This window comes from Pinus tabuliformis, chromosome Q (assembly GCF_031772625.1).
Source record: "Pinus tabuliformis cultivar Carrire ecotype Pingquan chromosome Q, CPIR1, whole genome shotgun sequence".
Lineage (NCBI taxonomy): Eukaryota > Viridiplantae > Streptophyta > Pinopsida > Pinales > Pinaceae > Pinus > Pinus tabuliformis.
Genome location: NC_142296.1, coordinates 526,824,133 through 526,837,242, shown reverse-complemented (window position 1 = coordinate 526,837,242; position 13,110 = coordinate 526,824,133). Strand labels below are relative to the sequence as shown.

General features: G+C 37.3%; 2 pseudogenes; both read left to right on the top strand.

The window, feature by feature from the left end:
* Positions 1-1,019: 1,019 nt before the first annotated feature.
* LOC149220527 (isochorismate synthase, chloroplastic pseudogene) lies at positions 1,020-1,553 on the top strand (annotated as a pseudogene).
* Positions 1,554-5,870: 4,317 nt separating this feature from the next.
* Positions 5,871-6,842, top strand: LOC149220526 (isochorismate synthase, chloroplastic pseudogene; annotated as a pseudogene).
* Positions 6,843-13,110: the final 6,268 nt, after the last annotated feature.

Genomic DNA, 13,110 nt, shown 5'->3' with positions numbered 1-13,110 from the left:
ATTGATTGAGCTGAAGAAGTTGAAATGGTTAGGGTAGGTAGGTAGAGGTAAATGCAAATAAGCTCAAGGTCGGCTGAGCATTTATTTTTCAGTAGATGTAGTTTTCTTTTTCCTACAGTCATGCTTGTCAAGAAAGTTTCTGTTTGTCACAAATGGATAAGGCACTGGAGCTGCATGTTCTTAGCGCACCACAAGGGCACACTATCCCAAGTGGAGCCACTGTTATCACTCAAAAATTCTGTTTCAAAAAATTGCTTAGATTAGCTTAAAGACAAAGTGTTTTCGTAGCGTATGCATCCTTTAGCAGTTTCGCAGCGCCACCTGTTTTAGTGATTTCGTAGCGAAAAAAACTGATCTTGCATTGGCTGCGCTGCGAAATTGGGAAATGACAGATATTTAAGGGAAGCTTCTAGAAGCACTACACAGAGCTGCATATGTGGCATTGTTGCAAAACAGTGTCTATGGTTTAGTGGCCAATTTTCTTGGTAAATCAAATAAGAGCTTGTGCAGTCTTTGATAGATTATTCTTTTCTGTTGGATGATAATGATATAAGAGGGGAGTCTCATATTAAAGATTTGATGGAAATTCTGTTCTAGAAGCAACTATTGCATGGGATAATTCTCTTTTGTGGACCTTCAACAAAGGATTAGATACGCTTGAACTGACATTGCACCAGGTATCTGCTGAAATGAGAACATCTGGAAACACGCTTCATTTGACCATGATAAACAAGAATAATGTTCCAGATGAGCATTCCTGGGATGCCACTGTGCATAAGGCCTTAGAACTGATAAGTTTGAACAGTGCTGAAGGCTGGAAAAATTCTCCAAAGCTTATTCGTAGCATTCCTTTTCTTGATTGGAGCAGCCTTTCTAAGGTTGTTTTAGCTAGGAGGTCAAAGCTTGAAATAGATGGAAACATTGATCCTTTTGAGTTGATATCTTCTCTCCAGGAAAATGATCAAAATGCGTATCAATTCTGTTTTCAGCTTCCCAAACTATCGGCTTTTATTTGAAGCATGCCAGAGAAACTATTTTATAGGAATGACAGCCTTGTTTCAAGTGAAGCAGTTGCTGGAACCCGTGCTCAAGGACATAATAGCATGGAGGATTTACAGATTGGACTAGATTTGCTCTACAGCTCTAAAGATCACCGTGAATTTGAAATAGTTAAAGAGAATATCAAGGAGAAGATGGAGACAATTTGCAAATATGTTAATGTGGAGTCTGAGAAAAGCCTTATAAAGCAGGCAAAGGTGCAGCATCTATATGCCCGTTTGATAGGTGAACTGAAAGATGAAGCTGGTGAATTTTCTCTTTTGTCGCTACTTCATCCAACCCCAGCAGTTTGTGGGCATCTACAAGAGGCTGCAAGTAATTTTATCAGCCATAATGAGATATTTGATCGAGGAATGTATGCTGGACCTGTGGGAAGGTTTGGAAGCAAGGAAGCTGAATTTGCTGTGGGAATCAGATCAGCAATGATGCATCTGTCAAGCTATGGAATTAGACAAGTCGGGTTGGAAGTAGCAGCAGGAGTGAAGGTCCTTTAAGTTTCAGTATCAACAACTTCTAAACAAAATTCTAATAGTCAACAAATAATCGATCATTTATCTCCGTAGGTGCCTTCTATAACTTGGTCTGACACATCAAAAGTTTCAAATGCGAAATCTGCTGTTGGAATTTTTCAGGTTCCCACCGAAACATTGAATGTAGACTTGTCGGTTATATCTCCAACTAAGAAGCGTGGCAGTTAGAAACAACATGAGACTCTGAAGTTGATTGAAATGCATGGAGTGTTCCCGTCTAATCTCAAGCATTCGGTGTTGCATGTGTAGCGCTCTTGACAAAATGCCATCTGTGTCTGGCGGCACCGTCATCGGAATGGTTGCTCCTAAAGGTGGATACAAAACTTAAATATGGTTCATATGAGAATCTTGCAGCGTTTTCATCTTCACCCTTTATTGTTCACTTTGAAGATAACCAACCATTTGCAGTCGACAAGGAGCTGGTGCGCTATGATGGTGCTGGTTTCGCAGACCAGAACAAAAGATATATACATGTGGGAAGCATAAAAAAAGTGGTAGAGACTATGGTCCCAAACAAATGTTAAGCAATGGGATTAATCCAGAAAGGCAGAAATTGCAGCGCTCTGATTTGCACAGTCAGCCTAGGAATATTGCAGATAATTTCATTCAAGAAACAGAGTTTGAGAGGTTTCCTCCACTGGGGCAGAATTCACGAGGGAACAGAAGTAGACAGAAGGGCATTTCACAAATGACAAGCCGTGCAACAAGTGCATACATCCCTAATCTGTCTGCTAAACATGAAAATAATCACATTGTGGACTCCTCATCTGAAAATAGTGCCAAAGATGTTCCATTCAAATGCACTAATTACTTTACCTATGCCTGCAACTTATAAACATAGTTCATATAGTTCGATGCAGTCAAGGCCTAACACAGTTTCAAAGCAAGGGTTCCCTTCAAATGAGAAGGCAGGATTTGCTTCAGGTGAAAACAGCTCTAAGACACTGAGGCAGCTCCATGCTGAAGAAGATGATGAAGAACGTTTTCAAGCAGACTTTCAGCAAGCTGTCCGTCAAAGTCTTGTGCTGTGGAAGATGAACAAGATAAAAATGAGGAACTTTCAAATTATGACAGAAATGAAGAGGGCTCAAGAGATGGCTTGGAAAATGAATGGGATAACCAGTGAAATATTGGAAAATTGGAAAAGCTTGTTGTATCATCTGGCTAAAGCATCAGGCTTTATGTACATTAAGTTTTCTTCGATGTCACTTTATGTTCTCGAGTTTATGTATTCTAAATTTATTCTTGTTACTCTCAATAGGAGATTGTCATTTCCAAGAAGATATGGGTAATTGAGTTTTCTGGGAAAGCATGTATTTGGAATTCTAAGACTTCAGACCAAAACAAATCAGAAGCTCGAGAAGATTTATGTGCAGTTGGTCTATCTGTTGGAGGTTCATGTTACAGGGAATGGGATTCTGAATCTCAGCATAGCAAAGGTGAAGCTGAAGAATGGCAACAGCAGATATACAATTTTGTAAGAAGTTTAAAGGAAGACTGTGTTTTTTTAATCACACAGCAGTTTCGTAGCGCGCTACGAAACTGCTGTAGGTGATGTTTCCAATGCAAAATGAACAGTTTGACCGGGAATGTTAGAGGAGAGACACCTGTACATCAAGGCAGAATACAACTCATCTGGAGACATGGTATGGTATTTGGTAGCAGCGTTCAAAGTTATTAAAGAGTTGGGAGCATACTTCTACATTTTCGGAAAGTGCTGGGAGACAGAGACCGTTTAAATAGGAGCACATCTTGTGATCAATTAATGAGCCATCAGCGCTTTCAAGCATCCTAAGTCAGCATTCATTGCATCCGTAGCTCAGCCATATCAGATTAATTGAAGGAGGACAGCTGTCAAAGCATTCAAGAAAGCATCAAGCATACGAGGAGAATGAAATTAGTATTTTAGTTTGATTAGGATTGTATGTAATTATAGTTCAGCATGTTTGTAATTAATGCAGTAGTTAAAAGCATGTAGGAGTAGTTAATAGGGCCTTCGATCTCATTCTAGAGAGGGGGAAGGTATTCCTATATAGGGGAAAAACTTGAATGTAGAAGTGGTTGGATACTTTATAGAAAAACAGTGTTGTTTTGGGCCATTGTAAGACCTTTTTTGACAGTAATAGTAAAACAGAGTTATTCTCTTCTCAAGATTCTCGAAGGATTGTCATGTTCAAATGTAGTGATGGTGTTTTATACTTTATGTTCTTTTATAGTCTTGTTGTAATGCAATCACTCAGAATTCATAATTATATGCTCTGACTTCCTGTGTATTCAGCAAGCTATGTTTTGGTGGAATATGTTTGACATGTAATGCTAAGAGCCTTGATTTCCATGAGATCACTGTGTTTTCCTTGTTTACTTAATATTATAGACTCCATAGCCCAATGACAACCAGTTTGATGTGTTTCCAACCAGTTATGCTTTCATAAGTGAATAAAGAGTTAGCCATCTAGTGTTTGAAGGATTTTATCAAGAGTTGTGAGAGAGCCCTCTCTGATCAAAGAGGCTAATCTTTGGTCTAAAGATAGGTTGAAATAGTTACATGAAATCTCGCTTGGTTGCAGCCCTCAGTAGTGATTTTGTGATAACATTTTGGTGCGTCTGCCGGGAGCTTAAGATTGAATTTCTGAAGGTAGCAGGAGTTCAAATGATTTTCAAGGCTGCAAAACTACCTTGGCGACTCCATTGTTGAAGAATTCAAGGTTTTTATATTCATGGTGATTCCACTGGAGTTATGAAAGACCCAGAAGCTGACATTCTTTGTTCAAGGTATGCATGCATAGATTTCTCAGGAATTCATGGTTTTCCAAACCATTTTCCCAAGGATGAATATTTTTTAAGGAATGGTCCCAAATACAACGGAGAAGATTTGAGTTTAACCTTGGATCATATTTCAGATTTCTGTCATTTTGCTGAGCTTCTTAGAGTTAAACATGAGGATGTTTGCATAAGGTTATTTTATGATTCACTCCAAGGGAAATGCAAACAGTGGGTTGAATGCTTGCCTGCCAAGTCCATTAAGTCATTGCCAGACTTTTGGCTTATGTTCTTGGAGGAATGGATAGATAGGTCAGAGGTGGAAGTAAACTCTCCTTCAGTTGAAGGTTTTAAACAGTGGAATGATGATCATAATAAAGAAGAAACAAATGAATCTTTTTCTTTGTCCCTGTCCTCATATCTGAAATCTTTTGACTGCAAGTCAGAGGATAAGATGAAATTTTTTGATGAATTTGCCAAAGACATTGAGAAAGAAATTGAAGGTTTAGAAGGACAAATTCAGGCATACAGTTTTCCTGATCATGATTATTATTCTCAAAAGTTTTCTATGACAGAGCGCAAGGAGACTATGCTGCTTCCATTCTCTTTCACGATTGAGGAACTGAACACTGTGGTTGAAGATCAGTTTGCACAGTTGGAAAGTTTCAAGGAAGGACAAGCTGATCATGTGTTCTGGGATCCTATAGCTGATTACATGGAAGAGTTTTACTCTCCAGTGTTTCAGTTGTCCTATGACGATCAGAGACTATTTCAGTGGCAGCGGTCTTTACACTATCACATTGGTTCTGAAATTCGATACAGTCAGAGAAAATTTCAATGGCAGAGGTCATTACACTATCATATTGGATCTGAACTTCGATACAGTCAAAGAAATCAAATAGCAGATAAGACAAATGATTGGCTGCATTGGAAATTTCACATTGATTGAGCTGAAGAAGTTGAAATGGTTAGGGTAGGTAGGTAGAGGTAAATGCAAATAAGCTCAAGGTCGGCTGAGCATTTATTTTTCAGTAGATGTAGTTTTCTTTTTCCTACAGTCATGCTTGTCAAGAAAGTTTCTGTTTGTCACAAATGGATAAGGCACTGGAGCTGCATGTTCTTAGTGCACCACAAGGGCACACTATCCCAAGTGGAGCCACTGTTATCACTCAAAAATTCTGTTTCAAAAAATTGCTTAGATTAGCTTAAAGACAAAGTGTTTTCGTAGCGTATGCATCCTTTAGCAGTTTCGCAGCGCCACCTGTTTTAGTGATTTCGTAGCGAAAAACACTGATCTTGCATTGGCTGCGCTGCGAAATTGGGAAATGACAGATATTTAAGGGAAGCTTCTAGAAGCACTACACAGAGCTGCATATGTGGCATTGTTGCAAAACAGTGTCTATGGTTTAGTGGCCAATTTTCTTGGTAAATCAAATAAGAGCTTGTGCAGTCTTCGATAGATTATTCTTTTCTGTTGGATGATAATGATATAAGAGGGGAGTCTCATATTAAAGATTTGATGGAAATTCTGTTCTAGCAGCAACTATTGCATGGGATAATTCTCTTTTGTGGACCTTCAACAAAGGATTAGATACGCTTGAACTGACATTGCACCAGGTATCTGCTGAAATGAGAACATCTGGAAACACGCTTCATTTGACCATGATAAACAAGAATAATGTTCCAGATGAGCATTCCTGGGATGCCACTGTGCATAAGGCCTTAGAACTGATAAGTTTGAACAGTGCTGAAGGCTGGAAAAATTCTCCAAAGCTTATTCGTAGCATTCCTTTTCTTGATTGGAGCAGCCTTTCTAAGGTTGTTTTAGCTAGGAGGTCAAAGCTTGAAATAGATGGAAACATTGATCCTTTTGAGTTGATATCTTCTCTCCAGGAAAATGATCAAAATGCGTATCAATTCTGTTTTCAGCTTCCCAAACTATCGGCTTTTATTGGAAGCATGCCAGAGAAACTATTTTATAGGAATGACAGCCTTGTTTCAAGTGAAGCAGTTGCTGGAACCCGTGCTCAAGGACATAATAGCATGGAGGATTTACAGATTGGACTAGATTTGCTCTACAGCTCTAAAGATCACCGTGAATTTGAAATAGTTAAAGAGAATATCAAGGAGAAGATGGAGACAATTTGCAAATATGTTAATGTGGAGTCTGAGAAAAGCCTTATAAAGCAGGCAAAGGTGCAGCATCTATATGCCCGTTTGATAGGTGAACTGAAAGATGAAGCTGGTGAATTTTCTCTTTTGTCGCTACTTCATCCAACCCCAGCAGTTTGTGGGCATCTACAAGAGGCTGCAAGTAATTTTATCAGCCATAATGAGATATTTGATCGAGGAATGTATGCTGGACCTGTGGGAAGGTTTGGAAGCAAGGAAGCTGAATTTGCTGTGGGAATCAGATCAGCAATGATGCATCTGTCAAGCTATGGAATTAGACAAGTCGGGTTGGAAGTAGCAGCAGGAGTGAAGGTCCTTTAAGTTTCAGTATCAACAACTTCTAAACAAAATTCTAATAGTCAACAAATAATCGATCATTTATCGCCGTAGGTGCCTTCTATAACTTGGTCTGACACATCAAAAGTTTCAAATGCGAAATCTGTTGTTGGAATTTTTCAGGTTCCCACCGAAACATTGAATGTAGACTTGTCGGTTATATCTCCAACTAAGAAGCGTGGCAGTTAGAAACAACATGAGACTCTGAAGTTGATTGAAATGCGTGGAGTGTTCCCGTCTAATCTCAAGCATTCGGTGTTGCATGTGTAGCGCTCTTGACAAAATGCCATCTGTGTCTGGCGGCACCGTCATCGGAATGGTTGCTCCTAAAGGTGGATACAGAACTTAAATATGGTTCATATGAGAATCTTGCAGCGTTTTCATCTTCACCCTTTATTGTTCACTTTGAAGATAACCAACCATTTGCAGTCGACAAGGAGCTGGTGCGCTATGATGGTGCTGGTTTCGCAGACCAGAACAAAAGATATATACATGTGGGAAGCATAAAAAAAGTGGTAGAGACTATGGTCCCAAACAAATGTTAAGCAATGGGATTAATCCAGAAAGGCAGAAATTGCAGCCCTCTGATTTGCACAGTCAGCCTAGGAATATTGCAGATAATTTCATTCAAGAAACAGAGTTTGAGAGGTTTCCTCCACTGGGGCAGAATTCACGAGGGAACAGAAGTAGACAGAAGGGCATTTCACAAATGACAAGCCGTGCAACAAGTGCATACATCCCTAATCTGTCTGCTAAACATGAAAATAATCACATTGTGGACTCCTCATCTGAAAATAGTGCCAAAGATGTTCCATTCAAATGCACTAATTACTTTACCTATGCCTGCAACTTATAAACATAGTTCATATAGTTCGATGCAGTCAAGGCCTAACACAGTTTCAAAGCAAGGGTTCCCTTCAAATGAGAAGGCAGGATTTGCTTCAGGTGAAAACAGCTCTAAGACACTGAGGCAGCTCCATGCTGAAGAAGATGATGAAGAACGTTTTCAAGCAGACTTTCAGCAAGCTGTCCGTCAAAGTCTTGTGCTGTGGAAGATGAACAAGATAAAAATGAGGAACTTTCAAATTATGACAGAAATGAAGAGGGCTCAAGAGATGGCTTGGAAAATGAATGGGATAACCAGTGAAATATTGGAAAATTGGAAAAGCTTGTTGTATCATCTGGCTAAAGCATCAGGCTTTATGTACATTAAGTTTTCTTCGATGTCACTTTATGTTCTCGAGTTTATGTATTCTAAATTTATTCTTGTTACTCTCAATAGGAGATTGTCATTTCCAAGAAGATATGGGTAATTGAGTTTTCTGGGAAAGCATGTATTTGGAATTCTAAGACTTCAGACCAAAACAAATCAGAAGCTCGAGAAGATTTATGTGCAGTTGGTCTATCTGTTGGAGGTTCATGTTACAGGGAATGGGATTCTGAATCTCAGCATAGCAAAGGTGAAGCTGAAGAATGGCAACAGCAGATATACAATTTTGTAAGAAGTTTAAAGGAAGACTGTGTTTTTTTAATCACACAGCAGTTTCGTAGCGCGCTACGAAACTGCTGTAGGTGATGTTTCCAATGCAAAATGAACAGTTTGACCGGGAATGTTAGAGGAGAGACACCTGTACATCAAGGCAGAATACAACTCATCTGGAGACATGGTATGGTATTTGGTAGCAGCGTTCAAAGTTATTAAAGAGTTGGGAGCATACTTCTACATTTTCGGAAAGTGCTGGGAGACAGAGACCGTTTAAATAGGAGCACATCTTGTGATCAATTAATGAGCCATCAGCGCTTTCAAGCATCCTAAGTCAGCATTCATTGCATCCGTAGCTCAGCCATATCAGATTAATTGAAGGAGGACAGCTGTCAAAGCATTCAAGAAAGCATCAAGCATACGAGGAGAATGAAATTAGTATTTTATTTTGATTAGGATTGTATGTAATTATAGTTCAGCATGTTTGTAATTAATGCAGTAGTTAAAAGCATGTAGGAGTAGTTAATAGGGCCTTCGAGCTCATTCTAGAGAGGGGGAAGGTATTCCTATATAGGGGAAAAACTTGAATGTAGAAGGGGTTGGATACTTTATAGAAAAACAGTGTTGTTTTGGGCCATTGTAAGACCTTTTTTGACAGTAATAGTAAAACAGAGTTATTCTCTTCTCAAGATTCTCGAAGGATTGTCATGTTCAAATGTAGTGATGGTGTTTTATACTTTATGTTCTTTTATAGTCTTGTTGTAATGCAATCACTCAGAATTCATAATTATATGCTCTGACTTCCTGTGTATTCAGCAAGCTATGTTTTGGTGGAATATGTTTGACATGTAATGCTAAGAGCCTTGATTTCCATGAGATCACTATGTTTTCCTTGTTTACTTAATATTATAGACTCCATAGCCCAATGACAACCAGTTTGATGTGTTTCCAACCAGTTATGCTTTCATAAGTGAATAAAGAGTTAGCCATCTAGTGTTTGAAGGATTTTATCAAGAGTTGTGAGAGAGCCCTCTCTGATCAAAGAGGCTAATCTTTGGTCTAAAGATAGGTTGAAATAGTTACATGAAATCTCGCTTGGTTGCAGCCCTCAGTAGTGATTTTGTGATAACAGAACCTATGACATATCACGTGCATTCATGACATACTAAATGATACCCTTAATTTGACTACATATTGGAAAATGCCTCTAAAAATCACATTCTTTAACCCCTTACCACTATGAACACAATACACCTTCCCAATTTAAAAAACCTCTACTTTCACTAGATATTGTAGGTATCCATTTTTTCATTAACAATTTTTATACCCATTTATATTTTTTCATTAACTTTGAGCTCCATTTTTTCTACGTGTCAAAATAAAATCCTTTACCCCCTATTATATGCTTATTATATTATTTCATTTTTTCCTCAATATATATCCCCTAATATGAACCTCTGTGGTATGGTATTTCTCCCACACTGAAGCCCCTATGGATCAAGGCCATCTCATCATCAATTTGAATAAGAAAATGATTGAATTGCAAAAGGAAAAAAACATGGATACTGGTGGTCTCATAGACTATTTTTAGTCTCATGAATGCTAAAATCTTATTCATTCATTCTTTGATCAACATCGTAGAGTTTAAGAGACCCGTCAAGTCTATACTTTGCAAGAGTGAAACTCTGATTGGTTGTTGGAGTTCCGAAATTCATAAATTATTCTCATTTGAAATGGCAGTCCCAAAAGATTATATTTGCAACTAAGGCAACCATCATAATTTGTATCTCATAAGATAAGTCAAAGTGACACTATATTCAAATACATGTACTTAAAAGCAAAAATAATAACAAAACATTATCCAAACTAACAAAGAAAACTTATATCATCACAAAAATTGTGCTACCATATATGACACATGGCTTAGATTGAATGGCTTCTTTCTTCATTCATCTTTCTCTTAAATGTATAATTTACTTATATATTAATGATCTCACAATATCGAGAGATCATGAACATTGTGTAAAGTCCCCTCATATAAATATGATTATTTGGAATAGGGAGAGAGTACATTAAAAAATATTAATATTATGTTTTTTTAAATAAACATAAATAATGAAGAGTATAATAAAAATTATTGTTCTTATGTTATTATGGTTATATATATAAAGAGTAGAGGAGAGGTGCATTATACAACTTAATATGAGGAGATATATAATTACTTGTTCAAATTTAAGTTGACAATGTCCCTTTTAAAATAAAAAAGCAATATTAGTTATAGTAAAAAACAAAAATGAGTATATATGTTTAGTTAGTTTTAATTAAAAAACATTATAAAACATAGACGTTATTGATATTGCAACGAGAGTATGAAGATGTGGCAAAATATTTCACTCATTTGTTGTAACGTTTGTAAATGAGTGTATGTCCAATTTGAGGGAAATATGTAATTCCTTTCTGCTCAACTTTAAGTTGATACATGTCCCTTTTAAAATAAAAAATATTTGTTCTTAGAAAAAAATGTCAATTATAGTATAAAACAAAAATGAAAAGCCCTGAGGGTTACCTCAATTGGTCAAGTCTCCATAGTTCAAGGACCTTTGCTATTGAGAGGTCACGAGTTCAATTCTCTCGACATCCTCGGGGTTAGGATCCATGGTTGAGTTGGTAGGAAGCGATCCTTTCAGGTGGATTTGGATCTCTGAGTCCATGAACCACATAGAAAAGCAAACAAAAACGAATATAATATTTCGTTATTTTTAATTAAAAGCATGATAAAACATATTTGTTTTTTATATTGTAACCCAATATGAAGATGTGACAAAAATATTTAACTAGTCTCTATTGGTTGTTGTGTAGAGAGACATAATGTTGTGGTGTCCGTAAATGAGTGTAAACATTTAAATGTAAGCTTAATATAGGAGATATTTTGTCCATAAAATGAAGCATTAGATCAAAAAATAATAATAATAAAGCATAATGTCGAGTCAATTAAAAAAGCTATAAAAATAATAAATCTATTGAATTCAATTGATTATGCCAGGCCATGAGGTAACTCCTCAAATGAAATTGTGATTTTGCATTAGGGTTGATCATAAATATATACATGGAGGGACAGACTCTCGGGCTTCATCTCCGAGTGTCTCTTCATATTCTAACTCTCCTTATTTTATATTTACACTATTTTACACATATTCACCCAATCCCAATGATTAGGTGTCAACGTTCCCCCCCCCCTAATTTGAAGGGATGTTAGTGAGTCCAAGCATCGTTCTGAATCTTTCAAACTTTTCTCTTCCAAGCGCTTTGGTGAAGATGTCTACAATCAGCTCATTTGGGGAAAAATGGCGTAGATGGATCATATTGGCCTCAACATGATGTCGAATCAGATGATATTTTGTATTGATGTGCTTCGTTCGATAATGGAACTTTTGGTTCTTGGCCAAATTTATTGCAAAAGTGTTGTCAATCATGAGTGGAGCTGAATGCACTTGTTTCACCTATAAATCTTCCAAAATTTTCCTGAGCCACAAAATTTCCTTTGTTGCTTCAGTTGCTGCCATATATTTTGCCTCTGTTGTGGAATCTACTAGAATTGATTATTTGTGTGACCTCCAGGAGGCAAATCTCGATCCAAGACTCATAGTATAACTTGAAGTAGATACCCCAATTTATTTATCTCCATTGAAGTCTGAATCAGATTATCCAATCAAGTTGAATTCTCCCACCTGTGTATACTTAAGTCTAAAGTCTTGAGTTCCCTTCAAGTACTTTAGAACTCTTTTTGCAACATGCCAATGTCCCTCACAAGGCTTTTTCATAAACCTAGATAGGAATCCAACAACAAATCAAATGTCTGGTCTTGTAGTAGTCAGGTAGTTGAGACTTCCTACAAGATGTCTATACTTTGTTGCATCCTAAAATTATTTTCCTTTAGTGGATGTGAGCTTTAAGTTCTGTTCCATTGGAGTAGTCAAAGGATTTCACTCAACCCTACCAAACTTGCTCAACAGATATCTAATGTACCTCTTCTGAGAGAGGAATATAAACTTCAGATGTTGAGTTACTTCAATACCAAGATAATAGTGAACATACCCCAAGTTTTTCATTTCAAAACATTTCCTTAATTCCTTCTTTATGGATTCAATATAGCTCTCATTGTTCCATGCCATCAAAATATCATGTACATACACCAAAAGATATACAGTTGTTTTTCCAACTTTCTTGACAAACAAAGTTGCATCATCAAGATCATAATGTTTTAAGTTAAGTTTCAAAAGATGCTCAGTTAACTTCTCATATCAAGCTCGCGGTGCTCTCTTGAGGCCATACAAGGATTTTACAAGCTTGAATACTTTATTTTCTTGACCCTTCACAACAAAACCTTCTGGCTAGGATATTAAAAACATTCTCTTTCAGATCTCCATTCAAGAAAGAAGTTTTTACATCCATTTGATGGACTTTCCAACCATTCTGAGCTGCTAAGGCAAAGAATGTATGGATGGTAGCCCATTTTGATGTGGGGGCAAAAAGTCTCCTCATAGTTGACCCCTTCCTTATGTGCAAAACCTTTTTCCATAAGCCTAGCTTTGTTCTTGTCAAGAGAGCCATCAAACTTATACCTGTTCTTGTAGAACCACTTGTAGCCTATTGGTTTGGTTCCCAATGTCGAATCATCCAGCTTCCAGGTGCCATTATTTATCAAGGCATCATACTCTTTTTGCATCGCTTCTTTCCATTCATCATGAGAAGCGACTTATTTGAAGGAAG